Consider the following 23,152-nt stretch of genomic DNA (forward strand, 5'->3'; position numbering starts at 1 on the left):
CCCTTGCATAACACTCCTTGGTTATATTGCAAATACTATATACCATTTTAATATAAGAAAGTCAACTCCCTGCAGATTTTGGTATCCTGAAGGAGCTCCTGGGGCCAATCTCTCTGTAATACTGAGAGATGACTCTATGCATGTGCACACACAATGCTTTACACTATTGTGGCAGCTGACAAATCCCAGAGTCAGCAACTGAGTCAATAAGCCGAAAGCCAAAGGGAGCTTTGAGCCTGAGAAATGGGAAAGGGAGAGTTAACTTGGTGAGAATGGGCAGGCTTGGGACACAGGAGCTGCTGAGTTTCCATTTCAGCGAATGAGAAGCCCGATGATCCAGCCTAGAGATGTCAGGCAGAAAGAATTTTCTCCTCCTCTGGGTAGGTCAGACTTTGTTCTATCCAGGCTCTAATTGGTTTGAGGACATTAACAAAATAAAAGCTAAATTGCTTTAATTGTCATGAAAATTCAAATGCTGTTATGTTTGAATATTAAATATTTCCCCACTGGTTCGTGTATTGAAAAAAAAAAGTCCCCAGTTGAAAGCACTTTTGGAAAATGGCGAATGTTTTAGGAATGGTAGAAAGTTAGGCTATTAGCAAGTGCCCATGAATGTCTCATTGAAGTCACACTCTCTTTTTTCCAAATTTAGCTCCTTTTTTTTCTTGTTGCTTCCTGGTCATCATGAGGTGAGCATCTCCCTTTTTCATATTCCTCTGCCATAGGCCTCTGTCTCATCACAGATCCCAAACAACAGAGCCAAGTGACTGTGGACTGAATCCTTTGAAACCACGAGTCAAAATAAACCTCTTCTCTTTTTAAGCTGATCCTCTTGGTTATTCCATCTTAGTATCAGAAAGCTGACTAGCCAAGTGTCCATCTCACCCACAACTCTAGAATAAGGTTTGGCCAAGTAGCCCTCTACTCAGGATTCCAATCAAGTCAACACATAAAATTGAGCACTGTAGAGACTCTTGGGTCTGGCTGAGGGCTCTGCCTGTGTTTCCATGGCTTTACATACATGCACTTGCCTCATTTTTCCCCCACCTTCCTAATCACTATTAAATGTCCACTTCGGCCACTGTGTACTTGAACCTAACATATCAACTGGATGACTTTTTCATTTTCTAAAAATGGAACTCTTTATCCATTTCCACCATTACCATCCCCACCTACTCTCTGCTCTTCCTATCTTTGTGAATCCGGCTGCTTTGTGGATTTGTTTTTTTTTGTGACTGGCTTATTGCACTTAACACACTGTCCTCCGGTTTTACCTATGTTGTAGCATGTGTCAGAACTCCCTGCTGTTTTAGGACTCCATAATGCTTTATTGTGTGTATCATTCCATTGTATATGCCGTAGTTCGCTCATCCATCCATCTATCTATGGACACTCCAGATATATACACCTCTTGCAGTCATGGGTACTTCTGTGAGTAGGTACAGAACCTGACGTGGGGGCTTCTAGATATATATTCAGAAGTGGGATATGCCTTCCATATCTTAGTCCTGACCAGAACTTACTGGAGTTTCAGCTTTACTCAGCTCGCTTTGTTCCTTCTAGTCACACTTGAAGTGGATGGAGGGAGATTTACTCATCTTGGTGTGGAACTGTGACCATGAGTCACTTAGTAAATAGCAGATTCCTGGAAGGGTGTTATAGGAGCCCGCCTTGTCATTGTTATCCTTCTAGAGATGGAACTCAAAGCCTAAAGCATGTTAAGCAATGGTTTTGCCTCTGAACCCTATCCTTGGCCTTATGCACTGTGAATGTCAAAGTAGCCCCATGTTCTGACATTATTCTCATGCTATTCATCCCAAAGATGAGGACTCTGTGTGCATCAGAAATAAAGGACTCCAATTAAAACCAGGAATAAGAGATAAGATTCACTAGGCCATGCTTGAAAAGGGCTAATGAAACAAAGACCTTGTACCCCACAGTTTAACATCTTAAAAATTGTCTGTGAGTGAGACAGTACTGATATTGATACTTCTCTCAGAGTTATAATTTGGGTTTTTAAATTACATTTTAAAACAATACAAGAAATATACACTAACATAATTTAAATATACACACATAATTTTGTGTACATTTTAGGATAGAGTGAGTGCCGGCCTGACTTCATTTAGGATTGGTTTTTAAGCCGAAATCAGAGTAGATGGTTATAGGTGTCTCAAGGAGAGAGGGCACTGTGTGGCTTACTTTCATTCCTTGAGTGTTTGTTCATGTTATTGTTCCCCTTTGAGTTTCGTGGCAATTCAGTACACAGCTGTAGGTTTAGGAGAAAATGTTGGAGACTCAGTAATCAATGAAATGAACTTGAAGCACTCCAGCCCCTTCTGTGTATGGGTCCCATTGCTTCTTATGTGAGATGGGTTTATTATCTGGTATGTAGCTTCCTAAAAACATCTAGCAAGTTCCTATCCCATCGCTCTCCCTTATGCCAGGAGCCACAGCTTTGACTTTCCCCTGACTAGCTCTTTAGCATTGCTAAGGCAGATCTAAAGGGATCAAGAATCTCCCAGCTCCCTGTCTTACATTCTACAACATTTTTTCCCACCTATGTGGACCCTCTGGCTGCCAGCACAACAGAGCACAAGCTGATACAAGAAGGCATACATACCACACACTTCTCTTGGAGCCTGAGCCAAGAATCCTTCTTGCCTGAGAAACACAGGCCAGTGTTGGTTTTGGATACCACCACCAACCAGCAGTACAATGTGTGACCTGTTTTCTCAGAGATTAGCAATCAAAATAGACTTCAAATGGTTTCACCCTAATAAACCTGCTGGCAGATAGCTTGCCAAGGATCAGAGCAAGTCCTACTGAGGCACTGGTACATTAGAGATGGTTGATGAAAATAGCCACGAAGAGTAGCCACAGACCCACTAGATGCAAAGAAAATGCTTCACTTTGCTTACATGAGAGTGTAGAACACAGTCTCTGAAGAGACTACAAAGGGAAGAAGGCAAATGAAGCTACTAGAAGGTGGAGGAGTTGCCAGTGAAGTCACCCTGGGTTTAGCCTTCCCAGCTTCCCTTCCAGCTGGCCAGCTGCCTGGCCCTGATTTCATCTCAGAGATAAAACTACCCTCCCACCTTTAATCAGATCCTGGTTCCTACCCAGGTTACCAAGTTTCCTGTATCCCAGCCCCATACTCAGAGTCCTGCCTTCTTCAAAACCACAGACTTGCTTCTAGCTCCACCTGAGTGCAGATGGTAACAGGGCTGAGTCCCTATGATCCCTGATCTATGTAACATCCCTTCATTCAGTAATGGGACGCAGACCCTGTCTAGGAACTAGGCATGTGCAGACTTGTTCTGGCAGAGACACTGGGGTAGGTCCTGCTCCTGGTCATGGCTTTGGTATCTGCTGCCATAGAAAAGGGTGCCCTATGCTTCTGCATCTAGTTCACACAAACGCCTGAGGGTCCCAAAAATAAAAAAAAAAAAACTAGCCTTGAGGCAGCTCCATGATAGGTTTTATACCCATTTCTCTGCCTCTTTGTCAGACAGAGAATCTAGATAGGCCCTGAGACAGGAGTATCACAACGGTCAAGCTCTATTGTTTTGGCCTGTGGTAAGGCGGTACATCAAAGCAGGGACAGTATACTGGAGCAAGCTGATCACTTCCTGGCTGAGAAGAAAGAATGGAAGCAGAAAGAGCTAGACTCCCCCAATCTCCTTTAAGAAAACACCGTCAGTGGCCTGGAATCTTCCCAATATTTCCTTCCTGAAGATTCTACAGTCTTCCAGTAGCAGAAGGTAAGAAGCCTTTCCTGAGCTAGAACGTAACCCCAGTGCTGAAATCAAAGTTGGATTATTGAATTTGGAAACCCTCATGGTATCTGTCGGTGCAGAGGGCCAGGCAAGGGATGTATAAACCTTCTGGTCCCGCCTACATTTGCCAGTGTTTTCTGTTCATAACTTCAGTCTCTCAGTCCAAGTGCGTGTGCTATAAGATTGGTCGGGTGAAGGCAGGTGTGAGAGCTTCTGTCTGTCCCACCTCTGCTCACAGACTATCAGAAACTCAGTCTAAGGCTCAGGAGGTCTCAGGAAGCTATGGCTGAGCTGTTGGGCTAGGATCATACACCTGCCTGTACAGTGACCCATATTGCGTGCTTGTGCCGTTAGACAGAGGAGAATCTCAGAGAAGCTGTGTTGGGGAGAAGGGTTTCTTGCTTCATTTTATATGTTCTCATTTGCATAGACAAACTCTTTAAAAAATGAGCAATAGGCAATTAATGTGACTCTTGTGGAAAGTAAAATCGTGAATTCAGATTTGGGTCTCAGAAATGAAGAGAGGGCTCGTCTGTAGACTGGGGACACCTGGAAGCCCCTCTGAGCAAACTTTTCTGGGATTGAGTAGAGCTGGGGAAGGCAGTGCTGGGAGTGGGCAGGCAGCAGCTATGCTCTAGAATAGGTGGATTCAGACGTGGATTCAGACGTTCCCACAGGCAACTTTCCAGCAGCCTTCCTCTTGGCTCCCTGAAGCACCTACAAACGCTGTGACCCGGAGGCTACTTCTCTTAATGCAGGAGTAATTACTCCCAAGCCCAAGTATGATGCCACCAAGCTTTCCTAATCAGCTTGGAGTCCATCTGTTTGCAAAGTAGATCTCAGGGCAACTCCTAGATCACTACAGTGCTTGAGTGGGAATCAGCCCTGAAGATGTTGAAAGTTTCACATTTTAGAAAATATATTCCTGGTATTCCAACAGTCAATTACCCAGTACTATGAGGTAAAAAGAAACTTAGTTGTTCCAGAAAGCTCTGCCATGACTCCTAGGCCCAATTTTAAAGGATCTTCCAAACTAGGGAGAAGATTGTCCTTCATTTTCTTACTGGGAGAACTGAAGACATGTATAGCTAACTTCCTTCCAGGGCAGAATTATCCACAGGGGAGCTTTCCAGTGATGTTCCCATTGAAACCTAACTGTAAAATGGATTGAAGAAAAGATCAATCTCTTACAAAAAGATCTCTTTTCATAAGGTAAAAAGAGAGGCACGTCTCCCTTTGTCTCACAGGTGAGGTAAAGAAGAGAAAAGAGAAGGACTTATCTGAGTCACACACACTTCTTTACTACACTTGGATCTCATATGTCCCCTAAAGCCCATGTGCTAGAATCTTGGTCCCCAAGACTTGGGGATAGCTCAGTAGAAACTCTTGCCTAACACATACAAAACTTGAGTTGTATACCTGGAACTTAAAATGATAAAACAACAACAACCAAACAAACAAAAACACTAACAACTAAGCCCTGGTTCCCAGAAGAGGGCTAAGGATGTCCTTGAAGGGGATCAGGAGGTCCCAGACCCTGATTCTCTTGCTCCTTCACCCTGAAATCGACAGTTTTATCACACCATGCTGAGATAAAGCCTCGGCATAGGCCCACGTAATGACGATAATCAAGAACACTCAAAACCCTGAGCCAAACTAATTTTCTCTGTAGTGACAGAAAGTTACCAGGGCCCCATACTTTTCGGTACTGAGTTTAGCCACTCCCTCCTTTAGCCAGGCTGTCCCAGAGCTTCTTGGACAGATTATTCAGATTGTCTGCCAGCGAGAAGGAGACAGTGAGATCTCAAAGTTTCAAGTCAGACTCAAAATTACTCCATAGAGGGAAATGGTTTTAGTGCGGCTTAAGTAAACATCCCAGGAACAAGGAATTGTCACGTTTCAGGGATGCAGGGATGAATGGTCACAGGCCACATGTGCGAGTGTTTTGAGGTGTCTTGACCAGAGCAAGAGAGAGTAAAACAGCCAAAGAAGGCAAACTGAAAGGTGAATAAGTCTCTCCAGAAAAGGCCTAAGAGCAAACTACAGAGGGGTCTCAAACATGCAGTTCGTGGTAGCAAGTTTTGTTACTCTTTGAGATTTCAAGTGAAAAGCAAGAGTGCATGTTTTCAGGGTCTGCACCAGGAAAACTCTCATGAGTCCAACGTTCGCTGACAGGACGGAACTTCGATGCCAGAGGTTTTTGGGTTTTTTTTTTTTCTTCCCTTTGGTGGTTCAGCCAATCAGAGTCTTTCTCTGTGTCCTGTCAAAGCCACAGTGGAAACTTGCACCCAGCGTTCCAAGCAAGCTTTAACCACCCATGGAAAACTCAGAATCATAGAGTCATTTGTGGGTTTGGCTGGGAGTCAGACGTGTTTTGAGGCTTCAAACACTGACTATTTTGCATCCATTAACTACGTTTGTGAAAGAGAGAGAGAAAAGAAATGGGATATGGAATGTGCTTCCCGGAGAGCCCAGCGTCTCCCTCCTTAGCAGAGCCTGAAAGGTGGCCCTTGGTGGAATGGTGACCTTATCTTGGGAATCTCAGGCAAATGTGTGGGTTCTAGGAGTAGAAGATGGGAACTCCTCCCTTTTGTTGGAGGAAACTTTAGAGAGTCCTTATTTGCATAAACTCTGAGAAGACTGCTGCCCTGTCAACTGTCTGGTTTTCCTGCTGAGCAGGGCAAATAGTGCTTTTTTAGAAAGCATGTAGAACCTGCTGATCCACCACACCAGGATCTGGTTCTGTGTCTTCTTGATGCATGCAGACACCTGCCTCAGAATCCTCGGGTGGAGAGGGCATGGGTTTTGATCCCTCCTGTTGCTTCTCCTGGCTTTCTGATCCTAGACACTTACTCACCTTCCAACCATGTGAGGCAACTGGAAGTTGAGCTCTGAATCAGGGCTGAGTCATCCAGGCAGCTTCCTGCCCAAGGTTGAGTGGAGACGTCTACGTGGGAGAAAATCTCTCTTCCAAGGGACAAATGTGCTCTCAACGTTTTCCAGTGCTGAGGGTCAGTCAGTGAAACCCATATAGGGAGGTCTGTCTCCTGGATCTGTTTCATGTGTTTGTGCCCTTCCGGTGGTGATGACGTCCTCATGGTCCCCATGGAGTGATCACCATCTGAAGGCAATGCCAGTCTACTCCTCACAGGTAGGGTTGCAGCCAGACTCTCACACTAGCTAGCTTGCCACCAGGTGATAGCATTCACCTGCCTCAGATAGTCTGTCTTCGAGCTGGTACAGGCCAATCTAAAGTCACCATTGGATCACTCCGACCCACAGACTGAACCTCTTGATTTAGTGAAGTTTCTGTCTGTATTTACTCCCATGACCAGAGGATGTGATACATGAGGCTGGGTTTTAGAGTTCCCAACAGTTCTGCCTCTGTTCTCCCTCCCTTCTTCCTGAAATGGACATGGGGTTTCAGTACCCTACCCCAGGCCTTAGAAATTCCAAGGAGTTGTTTCACTCAAAGCCCTTCTGGGATCACCTGGAGAGCTGCTTCCCAAAGGACTTGCCCTCTCACATGGTTTCCAAGCATCGTGAGACGTGCAGCTGCAGCTAGGAGCTCATTCCCTCCAGCTTCCCCAGCTGTGTGGCCCCAGGGCCCAGAGAGTGGTTGGCTGGCAACAGAATTACAGGCCCACTGTAATAAACAAGAGAACTCAATAACCTTTCACTTGCCTTTGTTGTGGCTTGGTTCTGCTTGGGGAATTAGACTACCTTCTGATTTCTTTTCCTTTAACAAACTAGCCTTTTATCTACAGCAGCGTTTTTTTTTTTTTTTCAAGCAGAAGCGAAACTTCCATTTTTAGAACAGGAGCTAAGTCTTAATCTCCTTCCCTATGAGTATATGCTTCTTATTCTTGGATTTATCACCCCTTTACCCTTAAATAAGAGCTACTGTTTACTAATGACCTGCTGTGTGTTAAACATTGCACTGTTTGGTCCTAACTGGTGTATGTGCAAGACCGCTAGAAACTTCAGACCTCCACAATAATTCCTTAAACTAGATATTAATTAGGCCATGTTGCAAATAAGTAAATTGAAGTCGAGGAAGCCTCAGAGCTTACTTGAGGTCAGAGATCTCATCACAGGTAGGGTGTTCAGGTACAGGACTGAATTCAGGGCTCTAGACATCCATAGTAGAATATATATTTTCCAGAATGTTTTATCCAGTGTGATACAAAACCATCAAATCAAAATGGTTCAAGAATTCATTGTAGAAAGGTCGTTGCAAGTTATCTTTTAGTAGCTGGTTTGTTCATGCATCCAGATTGTCTCCTAAATTTTATTTTTAAATAATTCTTTGAGTTGTTACTATGTCTAGATGATATTAAACTTAGAAATTGTCTAACCTTCCTGTTTCCAGACAACCTCCTCTGACTCTGTCTAATTCTAAGTGATTTCCTACTCCTTTTCAAGTTTTAAAACATTTAAAATGTTTTAATGGATAACACATTTGGGTTCCTTGAATGTCACAGGAAACAAATAAAAGTACCTGCAATAAAAACTAGTCTCCTTTCCCTCCGACCTCCCAACCCCACTTCACAGGCTCAGTCACAAACAAGAATGTATTGCTGCTCCTCTTCTTGGTCCCAAAGACAAATGATTGATTACAATCTAGGAAATGTTCTCCACTTTTATTTTTCTTGGTTACTGTGTCTTGGAGCTCGTGCTAAATCAGTAAATATACTTACCGCATTTTTAACAGCTATACTCATAAATAATTTGAAAGTGTACCATGCTGTGTTTAACAAGTTCCCTGCTGGCGGACACTTGATCTAGTCCAGTATTTTGCTATTGCAAACAGTTCCGCAGTGACTATTCTTGAGTGCATTATCATTTTACGTAAGAACAAGTACATACAAGATAGGTTTCTGTAAGAGGAAAAGCTAGGAATGGCCAACGGTATGTATATTTTAAATTTAAAGACATTTTTCGTCATGAGATTTTACAGACATAGCCAAGGGAAAAAAGAGATAGGATGAAATTTCAACATTCACCATCAAGCTTCCATTGGTGAGACTTTTATGTATACATGTTGGCTCCGTCTACTTCCTCTGCCTTGATTTGTCTTGAACCAACCCTGACATGTTACTCTACTGGTCAATATATTGGGAAAGTTTCTTAAAAGTAAGGGCATTTTAAAAAGGAAAAAAAACATGTATATGTGATTTCATACAAAACAAAATAACTTATTAATATCGTCAAATATCCTGTCAACAGCAAAGTTTTCCAGATTGGTTCATGAAATTTTCTTCTTTTAATTGTCTGTTCTGTGATCACAATCGAAACATAAATTGTGATTCACTGTGTGTTGTTTGTTTTTGGTCCATTGACTTGTTCTTTATCCCCCTTCCTTGGCATTCTTATGGGAAGGGGCAAGTCTATTTTGAGAGACTGGATTTTCCTGGTCACGTGATCATTGAGGTTATTTCATATATCTCTAGTGTCAAAAGGAAAATACAAAACTAAATCACAGAACTTTTAATTAAGAAAGCAACACAGGGGATTGGAGAGATGGCTCAAAGGTTAAGATAGCTGACTGCTCTTCTGTCCTGAGTTCAATTCCCAGCAACCACATGGTGGCTTACAACCATCTATAATGGATCCGATCCCCTCTTCTGGTATGTCTGAAGACAGCGACAGTGTACTACATTAAATAAATAAATAGATAAATAAATAAATAAACGTTAAAAAAGAAGGCAACCTAACAATCAATGTAGCTCATCTGTAGTTGTTAGTAGAAGAAAATTTACACAACTAATTAAATCAATAAGAATAAAAGCAAATACATAGCTCACAAAATTTAAGCAATAAAACAAAAAAAGGGGGGGGGGAGAGAAGGATAAGTGCAGAATCAGTGTTTTATTACTCTTTGAACCTAAATTTTAAAGCTGAGGCTTAAGACTCACCATCAGAGACCTAAACCATTTTGCAACTTACATATAGAAAATAAACATTAGTAGCCTCCAAACTATTAGCCTGTCTATGTACCATTTTCTTTAAATTTAAGAGTGTACCTTGGCCATCATTGGGAATTCAGTTAGGGTATCCCTCAGTTTTAAGATGGGGACAGGAGTGGGGCGGATTTCCTGTGTCCAACCCCAGCTTGCTCACTCTCAGAACTTTTAATTAAGAACTTTTCTCTGAGGAAAGTGTTAACTCCAGGGAGTCACCTGAGTGAGTGACAGGAGTTAAGAATTTACCATCTTATACTCTCATGGCCTGGCTACCTCATGGACATCCATGCAAATCTCAGCCGATATAGAAACAATTCACCTCATCTAGAGTCTTCATCATTTAACTGAGATAACTAACTTCACCAAAAGGGGCTGAGGATCCCTGGAGAGGCCAGATACAGCCAACGCTAACTACGTTACAGTTATCCTAACACCGTTGCCTCTCAAGTTCTCAGATCCACCATGAAGACCCTCAGGTGACACCAATCAGGAAGTATCAACCAGAAGAAAGTCACCACAGAATTCTTCCTGCCTTTACTGGAAAATGTGTTACCCTCAGCTCCCCTCGAATGGTGGAAATAACATGCCTGCCCATATAACTTCTACCGTCTACCATCGTGATGGTTCTTCACTGTCCATTTGACTGGATTTAGAATCACCTAGGAGACAACACCTTGAGAAGAATCTTTGCAGATTGGTTCCAGAGAGGTTTAACTGAGGATGAAGGACTGACCCCCATGGTGGACAGCACTTCTCAAGAGCTGGGTAAACTGAGTACCGGGTCTCATTGCTCTCTAGTTCCTAGCTGAGAAGGCACTGTGACCAGCCACTTCCCAGTCTTCCGGTGGCCATGCCATCTCAGTGATGACCAACTAGATCCCTTCACAGACCCTGCACCCAAATGAATTCCTTGATAAGTGGCATCTATCACCTCACAACACTGAGTAATCACTTACCCAGGCCTTCATTGCCTCTCCACCTGCCCATCTTCCAACCTGCCTGCATGTGGACCCATTTGCTCAAGACCAGATGCTGCTTTTCCTATGCATGAGGATACCATATGCCTCCCAACACCGTGTTCAACAGTGTCTTGTGCCCCTACTAAAGACCAACTCTTCAGAGGAACTTGACTTAGAGTGTGAAGGACACATTAAGACCAGAGTTTTCTTTCTGCCAGGAGGGAGCCACTGAATGTCCAACAGCTCTCTAGCCCTGAGTGTTGGGCATAGAACCTTCTCTCAGTGAACTTCCTTGTGGAACAGACTCATTGATGATTTTCTAGGTCATTGGTTTGGTTCGTTCCATGATGACACATGTCTCCAAGGTAAGGCCCAGAAGACTGCCATGTCAATGTGTGCACCACACACACATCGTCCCCCCACCCCCACCCCAAGTCTGAAAATGCTTGGACCAGGCTGCGACCCTGATGGGACCCCCGAACACAGAGGAGGGTCCTGGTGACGTTAGCCCCACGTCATTCTGCCCTTAGGTGGCAGAGGCTACAGTTCTCTGCATTGCATAGCAACTAGCCCTGGAGCCAAGGACAGGGCGTAGTGAGGGTTGACAGTGTGCGCCAAAGAGCAGGAAGCAAGGAAGAAGGTTAAGTCAAACAAAAGGTCCATGGTAGCGTCAGCAGGGGAACAGACGACGACGGGTCTGCCGAGGGGCGCTCGCCACCGCGCCTGGCTCTCCTGACCAGAGCGCCCAGCCCGCCGCCCCGGCGCGTGTGTCCTTATATGGTCAAATGACTCGGCGGGGGTTCTCGAGGGCGGGCGCAGCGCTGGCTGCACTCCGCCTGCTGAGCTGCCGCCGCCGCCACCGGTTCACAGTCCTCTGGGTTCCCCTAGACCCCGGCCCCACCGCGCTTGAGTACTCCTGCCGCCGCCCAGGCCCCAACCCTGCTTGAGACCCAGGGATCGCCACCAGACAGCTGCCCTAGGACGCGTGGAGAGACCCCAGTGGTCAGCGCACCCCGACCGCGGGGCGGAGACCCGAGCAGAGCTGTGAAGACCCGCATCAGGGTAGGGACCCAAAACGGAGAAGACAGATTCTGGCGATAGGAGAGCCCTTGTTGCAGAGGACACCCGGGATGGGGGACCCAAAAAGGAGAGGACAAATCCGGGAGAGAGGAGAGCATAGCTGGGCAGGAGATACCCAGGATGAGGAAAGAGAGGGAGCCAGGAGAGGAAAGGGAGATGGTAGATCGGGAAATGTGGCTGGGGGCCCGGAGAAAAGGCTTGAGGGGAGATCTCAGGATGGGGAGTTTATCTACAGGGAGACACCCCCAGGAAGAGCGGATGCGGGACAGAAAGGACCAGAATCATGAGTGTTGGAGGACCTGAGCATAGGAAAGCCGAATTTGGAAATGGTGGGGAAGGGGCCGCTGGTGTTCAGAGGAAGGGTTGCAGCCCTGTAGGGCTGGATCACTGCCAGGTAGTGGGAGATGATGAACTGCCCACAGGCCAGTTCCCCAGGGATGAAATGGAACTGGTCCCTGAAGTCTATGGGAAGGAGGTGACACACTGGTCAGCACGTGGATGGTCAAGCATTTCCCTTGAAAAGTAGGAGTTTGCCTGTGACCACACATCTTGATTAATCCCCCAAATTAAAACCTGAGCCATAAGGTTAAAAAAGAAAAACAACACTTTTAAATGAAAAGAATTCTGATAGATTTCAGTCTTGTGGAAAGAAAGTCTTAGTAAGCTTTTACTGATTTTAAGTGAAGAATTAGCCGTATTTGCTCGATAGTCTTCAGTTGTGTCTCTGGAACTCAAAAAAGCAAGCATTTTGTGAAATATACAGCTGTCTTCCATAAAGCCAACTTGTGGCATTCACTTTCTTACACATATTTTGGGAAGTAATTAACTACAATTTGGACTTACAGTCATGACTCGAAATGTGTCTCAGGTTGTGGTGCAACTATGTTTATGTACAAATTTTGCAGTAATGTATTAGAGAAAGCGTGTTTGTGGGTGTGGCTGTGTGTGGGGGGTGGCGGCATTGTTTTTGTTGTTTGAGATAAAGCTTCATTTTGTAGCCAGGAAAGCCCAGAATTTACCATGCCATCCTAGGTAGCCTCAAACTGGTGCCTATCCTCCTTCCTCAGCCTCCAAAGCATTGAGATTGCAGGAGTAACCTACCATATCCTGCAGCTATGGTAACCTAGAACCTTCCCCTCAACGCCCTACCACCATAAAAACCAATTTGCATTAAGTTTCAGAATTCCCAACCTCACTAAAGTTTTATAAAACCAAGATTTAAAACATTTTTCCCTCATTCTTTTTTCAGATTCAGTTCTCTCCTGGTTTTTAATGGAGCAGTTTGTAGCAGGGGGGGCCCTGTTGTGGCTTCTTTTTGTTCTGCCTCCTTCCAGCCCAGCCTCCAAGGCCTCACATGGATGCATGTAGAAGGCTTAGCTGGCAGATGTACCTGGAGCAGAGCCAAGTCTATTGGTGACTCAGTTTCCTTCCAGAGAACTTGATAACTCCTGCATAGTATAAGCAGCATGTGTAGATTTTAAGGCTTCTTGTTCACAGATAATGAAACTGAAATAGAAAGATCGAAGTAACTTTATTGTCCAAAGGTTCCCAGCCCATAGATTGCAGCCCTGAAAGCAGCCTCCAGATAGCTTGAAATCTGAGTTCTGACCTCTATTCTCTACTGGGACTCATTGAATGAATATTCTGTTGAGGCCCTCTACCACATATTTTGACCCAAGATTCTTAAACCCCTTCAATATTGGGTGATATTTTAACTACAGACAGAAATGTCCAGCAGTAGGTATATCAAAAACAAAACCCAACCAACTAAAACAAACACAACTCAGAAAGCCAAGAAGCCTGGATTCTACCCCTGTTCTACGCTGAGAACTGGCTACCTAGCCTGACACACCATGTCTAAGTCAGCGTATCGAGCAAGCCAACTCATCAAAGAAAGCATTTACTTGAGGGTTTGCTTACAGTTTTGAAGGCTTAGTCCATTGTCATCATGGCAGGGAACATGATGGCACACAGGCAGATATGGTACTGGGGCAGTAGCTGAAAGTTCTACATCATGATCCACAGGTAGCTTGGAGAGTCTGGCCTGACATAGGCTTTGAAACCTCAAAGTCTCAGCACCAGAGACACACTTCCTCCAACAAGACCATACCTCCTAATTCTTCTAATCCTTTCAAAGAGTTCTACTCCCTAGTGAACATATGGTCAAACATATGTGCCAATGGCATCGTTTTGATTCAAACCACCCCACAACACCTGCCCCATTTGTAACCAGCTGTGATTTGGATATGATTTCTCTCCAAGACTCATGTGTTGGAAGTTTAGTTATCCTTGTGTAAGTGTTGGGAAGTAGGGCCTTTGAAAACTGGAGTCTAGGGGCAAGAGCGATGGTTCAGCAGTTAAGAGTAATTACAGAGGGTCTGAGTTTGGCTCACAACTCATAATTCCGTGTAACTTCTGCTTCTACAGATCTTACATCTTCTGGATTCAGTGGATACCCACACGGACTCATATAGATATATACTACATATAAGAAATAAATCTTAAGAGCGGAACTCTAGTCAGCAGAAGGCTCATCCTTGTGGTTCCTCCAGGTATCTTTCTTAGCCTCTGCTTCCTTTGGCAATGTGACCTCTCTTCCTCTACCTCCTCTGTGAGGGCCTTGAATCTCCAGAACTGAGTTCAGTAAACCCATTTGAACAGAAAGATGCAGAGTTTAGGATGCTGGAACGTATCCTTGGAGCCAGCAAATATAACTTGTCATATAACCAGACTGTCAGTCAAAGAGGATACAGACCTGTGCTTGATGCGATCTTTGGAGACAGTTGAACAATCAGTGAATGAGTGCAAGGAGGTATGCTAGTTGGGTACTGATATGGAACACTGAGACAGAACCACAAGAGAGAAGGGCTACCATGAGAAGGAAGAGGGCAGTTGTTCCTGGAGTGGGAGAAGCTAAAGGCAAAGGCCAGTGGATGTCTGTGTAAGGTAATGGGACTAGAATAGAAAGGCAAGGCAAATGAAGGCCAACCTGCCAGTGATTTGTACCTTAGAGAGAGAAGGAGCCTACTGAGAGAGAATACATGGCTTCCATTCTGTGAATGTGGAAGCTGATATCAGTCACCAGTTCATACCCTAGAAAGCAGTGGTTGAGCCATCTGGTGCAATCTCCCTCTATCAAATGTAAGATGTACGAACCTGAAGCAGCCTGTCCTTTTGGGCTTCATTCATGAGACTGTCTTGTGGAGACAGAATGAGCATGTTTTGAGAATAACTGTTGTGATGGGATCTTAAAGAAGACTTGGAGATAGAATCAGACTGGGGCTCCTTTAGAGGGTCCCCTTGATCTCAGCTTTCCCAGTGACTAACTTGGTACAAGCACATTCCTTTTGGTTACTCAGTAATTCTCTTGGCTGGATTAAGAAGTCTGAAGCACCTAAAAACAAAATGTATAGCTGTCTTTGTATCTGTGGACTTAGGATCAGAAACCTGACATGTATTAGCTTTCTTCATTGAATAATCCAAGGATCGTTCAGAAGACAGCATTTTGCCTTTTTTTCCTTCCTCAAAATTTATCTTAAAATCCATGAACACAAGCCAAGATTTTTTTAAAATTTTTTAGTTTTTAAAAGTTACTAGTGTATATCGAACACACTACCTCGCCTTCATCTGTGCCCTTAGATGCACTATCCCATGAGGAGTTGTCAAGTGAATCATTAAGCACACATCTTATAATCTAAAGCATTTGCAATCCAAACATACAGAGGTTGAGCACAAGTGTGCTCTAGGTAGGTTGCTCTATTTTTAGACATACTGCTGTCATTTGAACTGGTATTCATTGCTTTCATCGGATTCTCTATTTAAACTAAGTCCACTTGATTAGGTTCCTGTCTGTGTTGAGATCTAGGGTAAGACAAACCAAACCAGTACAGATATTCTCTGACCAGGTGCCTCTGGGCTTGGGTGGAGTATCATTGATTACAAACACAACACCCACCAGGGAATTTGGCTGTTCTCCGAAGTCCATGTCTGGATCTGTACATTTTTCTCAGGGCCTGGGAGTGTCTCTTGGCTGGCTTTTTGCTTCTTGACCCAGTCAGGCTGTATCCTGAACTGTGCAGCTGTGTATTCGCTGGATTCAGAGTCCAAGCACAATAAGAAAGTTCTCCCTCCTGTGGAAGGAGCAAGTTATCTGGAAAGAGGGATGAAAATAGCATTGAGGACAAAACAAAAACAAAAACAAAAACAAAAAACAAAAAAACAAACAAAAAAAAACCCTGGATCTTTTATTTCAGGGATGTGAGTGGCACCAGATGCCAAAACACAATTACTTTTGAGTAAATTGTACGTACAAAACATTCCACCTTTTCACTGTTGAACTTTGCCCACAATTCTACAAGATATGTTTTTAGACTTATTTCATTGTACAACCGTGGGCATTTTAACCACATGTATGTTTGTATACTGTATGCATGCCTGATGTCTGGAATTACATATGATTATGAGGTCTGTATTGGTGCTGGGAGACACACCTAAATCCATTATAGAAAGGGTTCTTAACCACTGATTAAACTCTCCAGCACTCTACTAAGATTTGTGGGGGGTTTTAAAATTTATTTGCCCATCTATTCATTTCTTCACTTATTCTACACTTATTTACAAAGGGCCTGTATGTGTTCCCTGCTGGAGATGTCTCCATAACATACACTGCTCCGTGCCCAACTCTACAGTTGATGGATACAGGCAGTCATACTATGTATGACTCATAGAAGCATTGTGCTTTCACACAGTATTCTTACAAAGAACCCATATCCAAGCTACCAACTTCCTATATTTAATTAGTACATTTTTGCTGAGTTACTTCTTAACATTGAAATTTTCTTCTTAAATTTGTGTTAACAATTTAAACAGCCAGATCCTGTGGCCGGTGCCTGAAATCCTAGCTCTCTAGAGTCACAGGCATGAGAAACATATGTTTAAGGCCAGTCTGAGCTACATGGCAAGACCCTGTCATTAATGAATAAATAAATGAAGGAAGGAAGGAATATCAACTTTGTCCCCAAACTGGCCAATTGTAGCTGCTTTTACGTGTGTTGTGGGAGAGTATCTGGTAGGGTCACAGGCTTCTCCTTAGATAGGGCTACACAAGAAGAGTCATAAGCAGTAAGGTTTATAAACATGAAACATGGTTGACATCCCCTGGGATCAGCTAAGGGATTTGGGTTCTTGAAGATTTGATTAATCAACACAGGAAAGTATTGAGAAGGGTGTGGCCGCTTGCCCAACGCCAGCCTTGTGTGATGATCCACCTTGTTTCACAAAGTTGGACCTGAAACTCAAAGGTCTGGGCCAGTTGGCCAAATAAAAGTTTTCTACCATGTCAGCTCCTGCCTTGAATTCTCAAGAAATCTTCCTCATTTGGGGGGAAAAGCAAGAGACGAGGTCCCTGGTTACTCTTGTACCTCTCACCCTTCCTCCTTTCTCTCCACCACTCTCTCTCCCTCTCTCTTCCCCTCTCTCTCTCTCTCTCTCTCTCTCTCTCTCTCTCTCTCTCTCTCTCTCCCTCCCTCCCTCCCTCCCTCCCTCCCTCCCTCCCTCCCTCCCTCTCTCTCTCTCTCTCTCCTCTCTCTCTCTCTCTCTCTCCTCTCTCTCTCTCTCTCTCTCTCTCTCTCTCTCTCTCTCTCTCCCCTCTGCTGTTCCTACACTCATTGACTTTTCTTTCCCCCCATTTTTCATGTTTTTCTTGTCTTTCTGCAGCCCTAACTCTGTCCCATCCTGAAATCCATAAACAGAACTGTATTTAGACTTTTGCAGGGTTTTATCCTTTTTAATAGTATTGAGCCCTAAGCATCCTTGCTATTGACCTCTGAACTTTTATTCTGCAAGTGCCAAGAAGCTGCCTGACAGCAGACACAGTGATCAAACCCATGTCCCCAGTGCAGACTCTAAGCTTGTCCCAGTGCAGGTAGCTGAGTCTGCCCTCCAGTCCGGCCCTAAAATCCAGCTTCTTGAAATATCCTGGTTGCTCACAGCTGGAGGGGGATGACATCAGAGGATGACTTAATTCTGGGAAGTTTGAGAACGCTGGTACCCTATAATTTAAATTTAATTCAGTGAAATAACAAATCAGCAGTCACACCTCACTTTCAGGTGTCTCCCCTGCCTGCTCTTACTTAATCCTCTCAGCATTCCTATGCAACAGGTAATAGACAGGAGATATATATAACCTGGTGGGAGAGAGAAGCATTCAGAAATGCATGTGGGTTGTACACAGACAGTTGACTGAGAAACTCCCAGGCTTGATCTCCGTTCTATTGCTGTGAAGAGACACCACGGCCCAGGCAACTCTTACTTTAAAAAGCTTTTAATCAAAGACTTGATTACAGTTTTAGAGGCTTTGTTATTTACCATCTGTGACAATGAGCATGGTGGCATGCACGCATATCTGATGCTGGAGAAGTAGCTGAGAGTTCTATATCCTGATCCACAGGCGGAGAGACAGAGAGAAGCTGGGCCTGCCATGGGCTTTTGAAACCTCAAAGCCTACCCCCAGTGACACACTTCCTTAAACAAGGCCATACTTCCTAATCCTTCTAATCCTTTAAAAGAATTCTAACCCCTAGATACTAAGCATTCAAACATATGAGCCTAAAGGGAACATTCTTATTCAAACCACCATACTCCCCTACTTGTGGAGAGACTAGTCAGAATTGGAATGGAGAAGGCAGCCATTAGCTGACATGTGCAAGTCCCTGGGTTTTGAGTCTTACCACTGGGTGGGGACAGAGGAGGGGAAGGCAAAATAACCAAAACTAGATTCTGATAGCATGATGTCATTCTTAGGAGGCATTGATCTGTTTCATCTCCTTGATAGTTTTACATGATAAAGTCTCCTGTGTGCAGTAAAGGGTCTCCCCTTAGTGCTGTGCAGATTTGGAGATCATGTGTAAAATCCCACCGCCTACAGGGAATACCAAGTCAGTGAACTGGCACACAATTCCTCCTCCTTGACCCTCAACTATGTTTTTGACTGAATTCCTCCCTCCCCACTCCGTCTGCTTAGCTTCCACTTTCCTGACATGTTTTTGTCCGGCCGTGTTTCTTATTCTGTGGTGTGGTCTTCTGTACCCTTGCCTGAAGCATGACCTGACCACCCTTCACAGTAAAAGTTTCTCCCCTCTTGGCGGTGGTGGCGCACGCCTTTAATCCCAGCACTTGGGAGGCAGAGGCAGGCAGATTTCTCAGTTCGAGGCCAGCCTGGTCTACAGAGTGAGTTCCAGGACAGCCAGGGCTACACAGAGAAACCCTGTCTCGAAAAACCAAAAAAAAAAAAAAAAAAAAAAAAAAAAAGTTTCTCCCCTCTTGCAAGCCAGCCCTGTTCTCCTGGACATTGCCCCCACTAAAGTTTGTGGGTCTCCACTGGGCTCCTAGCTTGGTGCTTTGGAAGTTGATATAAACGCTCTCCTCAATAACCTTCTCACCTTTGTATCTCCAATCCTTTGTCTGACCTCCATTACATAATTCCAGTTTATTCAATAATTTTTTTAATGAATGAGAGAACAACTAGTTAGGTATTTTTGTGGGATTTAGAAATACAGAATTATAGAGACTTCCTAACATAACACTATGGATATATTTCCTCATGAAGCATGACATAGGTACCTTGTTAGCAAACCAGATAGTCGTCAGTCTCATAAAAGGTGGCTTAAGGTAAGTGTGTGACTTTAAACATGAAGCTTTCCAAAACGGATACTCTGGGGCTGCAAATATAACTCAGCAGTAAGCACGTGCGTCTATGCCAAGCCCTAGTTTTAATGTTTGGCCTTGAACATAAAATTAAAAAAGATGAATGGGTTTAAAGGTACCTGTGGCAGTCAGGCAAGCTCCTCTAACTCCGTGTATTCATTACCTCGGGGACTGTTAACTCTAGGAGACTTAAAGACATTGCATGTTTTCACTCAGAGATGGGAGGTTTTCTCAAAACAGGAAGGTTAGACAATTTCTTGGTTTAGTATCACCATCATCACACGCACACACACACACACACACACACATACGCACGCGTACACGCACGTGCACACACACACACATACACGCATAAGGAGACTATTTGGGGGAAGTAAAGGGGCCAAGGCAAGGGAAAGTGATGAATGCCAAGGTATAATGACACACATATATGAAAATGTCATAAGTAAATATTATTGGATCAAAGATCTTAATTGTAAGGGCAGAAACTGTTGAATAAAACACTTTAAGATACAGTCATAGGTAAATATTTTCTGAAGAAAACTCTAGTCACTCAGAAAATAAAACCAACAGCTGACAAATAAAACCTCGTGAAACTGAAAAGCTTCTGCACAGCAAAGAAAACAGCCAATCGAGCAAAGAGCCTACACAATGGAATAAGAATCTTAGGCAGCCATACATCTGACCTAGGATTAACGCCTAGAACATTCAAAGAAATTAAACTTCTAAACAGTGAGAAATCAAGCAATCGAGCCAGTCAGAAGACTAGGAAAATGGACAGTCAGTTCTGAAAGTATGAAGCAGAAATAGTACAAATAAGTTTGCAAAGACATTCAGCACAGAGAAATACAAATCAAAACCTCATTGAGAGTCCATCTTACTTCCATCACAATGGCAGTCACTAAAAACAAAAACAACAAACAATTAACATCTAATGCTGGTGAGGATGTAGACAAAAGGAAGCCCTTACACGTTGCTAATATGAATCCAGCTAATACGTAAATCAAAGCAAAGAGTGCTCAGAAAACTAAAAATTCATCTCCCATGTGGCCTAGCATTGCTGCTCTTGGGTGTTTACCCACAAGACTCCAGGTATACATACTGTAGAGATGCTTACACATCAATACATGTACACCTGTATAAAATTCCATTTAGCACAGCTCCATATAGATACAGTCAATTTATATATTGAAAACTCCATGTACAGTGAATTTATATACTGAAACTAAAAGAGAAAAATATAAAAAATAAACAATGATGGTGATACCTGGGAGGGGGAGACCCTGGATTCAACCTTCAACCCCACCACGTCTGAAGTTCAGGAAGTTATTAAGCACCTCCATATTCCTTACTAAGTGACCTCCATAGGCTCATGTGTGTGAACATTTGGTCCCCAATTCCTCGTGGTGCTGTTTGGGAAGGTTACAAAGCCTTTAGGAGATGGGGCCGTGCAGGAAGAAGTGGGTCACTGAAGGCAGAGCTTAAATTTTATAAGCTGATCCAAGCCCACCCTTCTCTCCCCTCTCTCTCTCTCTCTCTCTCTCTCTCTCTCTCTCTCTCTCTCTCTCTCTCTCTCTCTCGTGTGTGTGTCTGTGTGTGTGTGTCTGTGTGTTTGTGCCTGTCTATCTGTCTGTCTTCCCCCACCCCCTGCTTCCTAACAGCAAGTGCAATATGAGTAGCCAGCCTCCAACTCCAGTTCTAGCTAGCATGCTTGCCCTCCATGATGGACTGGGTCCCCTTGAACCATAAGTCAAACGAATCATCTCCCCCGAACGTTACCTTTTGTTCCAGCAAAGAAAAAAACCATCAAACTCCTGGCCAATTGACTTCCATTTTCTAGATTCTAATTTATACACCATGGCGGGGAGGAGGGACACATAAAAACACTTCTAAAGTAACGACCATCTCAAATTCCAAATTCTGGGATTTTCTTCCTTTTCCCTACTATTCTTTACTTTCTTCCAACTAGGGGAAAGCCAACTTGTTGGCAGTTATCAGAGATGAATACAAAGATGCTTTATGGGTACATGTCTGTCATAAGCACTGAAAACCTCTGGAAAATATCTCTGACACACAAAATAGGACCTCACATGTTAAGACTTTTAATAAGCTAGTTGTGTAAAAATGTATATTTTATTTTGAAAAATGATTCAAATATAATCCTTAGAAAAATAGGTTTTTAGTTATTTACTGCTATGGTTTCCTGTTACTAACGTGTATTTTTCTTTTCTTAGTATTAGTACAGTCACAAGATTACTAAATTACTGAAATAAATATGATACATGTATGTAATTTTTAGAACCCCAAAGAGAAATCTATCATTTTGTATGTTTTTAAAAATTAATTTTTTAAAGAGAGGACATCATTAATGTATGTGTATGTCTTGCTACGTTTCTAACTAATGATAATACTTTCTGATTTGCTCATTTTATGCCTTACTCTAGTTGATTGGGGCAGAAAACAGGAGTGAACTCTTAGAAAATATAAGGAACAAGGCAGGATAAATTCAACCATCATGAAAAAGAATTCCATGGAACTGGGACACGTCCTCCAGAGCAGAATGCAGCTCATCATCCCGGCTGGGACTTGGGGGTCAATGGCGGTGATATTTGGCACTGGGTGACCTTATACTTCAAACAGATGTGCAAGCTCTGTTGACTCTTTGAGGTTACACCCTTAGTTTTTTTTTTTTTCCTCTCCATACTTGTTCTATAGAATCAGAGGAGATAGAAAACGCAAGCATCATGACTGGAAAAAGAGGCAGGTGCCCCTCCCTCTTGTCAGATACAGAGCGTTTATGCAGATAGCTGCAGAGCTTGGACGATAACCTCCTTTCCACAGAAAGGCTGGTGCTTATCTGAACCAAGAACCACCTTTCCAATTAAGATGGGAGTTACTCAGGTGGCTCCCGGGAGAGACTCCCTTTTCCCCACAGACATTTTTGAATTACGGTCTTTCCATTCATAAAATGAGGTTGTTCCAGATGATCTGCTTCCCCCCCCCCCAGTTTTCAAGATCCCCAATTTCCCAGTTAGTTCGCTTGCCATTGTCCCTCTGTTTGCAGGACAGAATAGGAAGTGACCTCACTCCACTGCTAAATGGCAACCATAAATGGAAAAATATATATGTTTGAAGGCTGACACCCCCCCCCCCCAGGATGAAATAAGTGAGCAGCCACATTCAAGGCCAATGACTTACAGGAAAGCATGCAATCATTTGCCAGCATAGCTGCTACACAGATAGCCTAAGCCAAACAGCTATTCATCGTGTTTCAGAATAATAGCTCAAGTACTCGTCGTCTTAGGATGATATCACAGGAATGTCCAGAGAGTGTTTTCTTTAACTCCAGGAAGAGCGATTTAGAAGGAAGGGTCTTGCCACATGGGTCCAGCTGTGTGTTCTGTACTCTTGGAAGCAAATTATCTATAAACACAGACATGAACCAATAACAAAAGCTTATAGTCATTGCAACCTTGTGTATACAAGGCATCAAATTAACAGCTACCATCAAATTTAATGTAATCATAAACCAGACAGCAACATTTTATTTGCATCAGAGAGCAAAATTCTGGGAGTTCACCCATGAATGACTTGAAATGATTGGAAATTGAGTTGTTTGCTTAGAGTTTGAAATATTGTTTAGTCACATAGCTAGCTGGTGTGC

General features: G+C 43.5%; 1 protein-coding gene across 2 annotated transcripts in view; it reads left to right on the forward strand.

Annotated features, from left to right (window-relative positions):
• Positions 1 to 23,152, forward strand: part of Fhl2 (four and a half LIM domains 2) — a 69,715-nt gene that overhangs the window by 18,401 nt on the left and 28,162 nt on the right. The window contains exon 1 of one of the 2 annotated variants that reach the window (XM_028786822.1): positions 11,507 to 11,766. The exons of the other annotated variant lie outside the window; for it this stretch is intronic. The gene's annotated coding sequence lies outside the window, so the exon portion shown is untranslated. Of the gene's footprint in view, positions 1 to 11,506; positions 11,767 to 23,152 lie in introns of those variants that run through there. 2 annotated transcript variants of the gene reach the window in all.

Source organism: Grammomys surdaster, unplaced genomic scaffold (assembly GCF_004785775.1).
Source record: "Grammomys surdaster isolate TR1022 unplaced genomic scaffold, NIH_TR_1.0 125600, whole genome shotgun sequence".
NCBI classification, from domain to species: Eukaryota; Metazoa; Chordata; class Mammalia; order Rodentia; family Muridae; genus Grammomys; species Grammomys surdaster.